The sequence below is a fragment of the Fulmarus glacialis genome, unplaced genomic scaffold, assembly GCF_000690835.1.
Source record: "Fulmarus glacialis isolate BGI_N327 unplaced genomic scaffold, ASM69083v1 scaffold8089, whole genome shotgun sequence".
Classification (NCBI taxonomy): Eukaryota; Metazoa; Chordata; class Aves; order Procellariiformes; family Procellariidae; genus Fulmarus; species Fulmarus glacialis.
In genome coordinates, this window is record NW_009231374.1 from 67,257 (window position 1) to 67,494 (window position 238).

Consider the following 238-nt stretch of genomic DNA (forward strand, 5'->3'; position numbering starts at 1 on the left):
GCTTGGGGGGCTCCCCTGAGACTAAGATATTTGTGCAGCAAAACCTGCTGCTGTGAGCAATGCAACCGTCCCCGGAAGAGCCCCGGCGCAGACTCCAGGGAGCCTTTCGGGTGCCGTGAACCCAAACAGCTCAGCTCCAGTGAACCGTCTCGCTTGATGGAGACAGCCAAGAGCTGTGAGTGCATCCCCCTGCCCTGGGCTCTTCCCGCAGCCTCCTCCAGCAGCAGCGGCCCTTCAA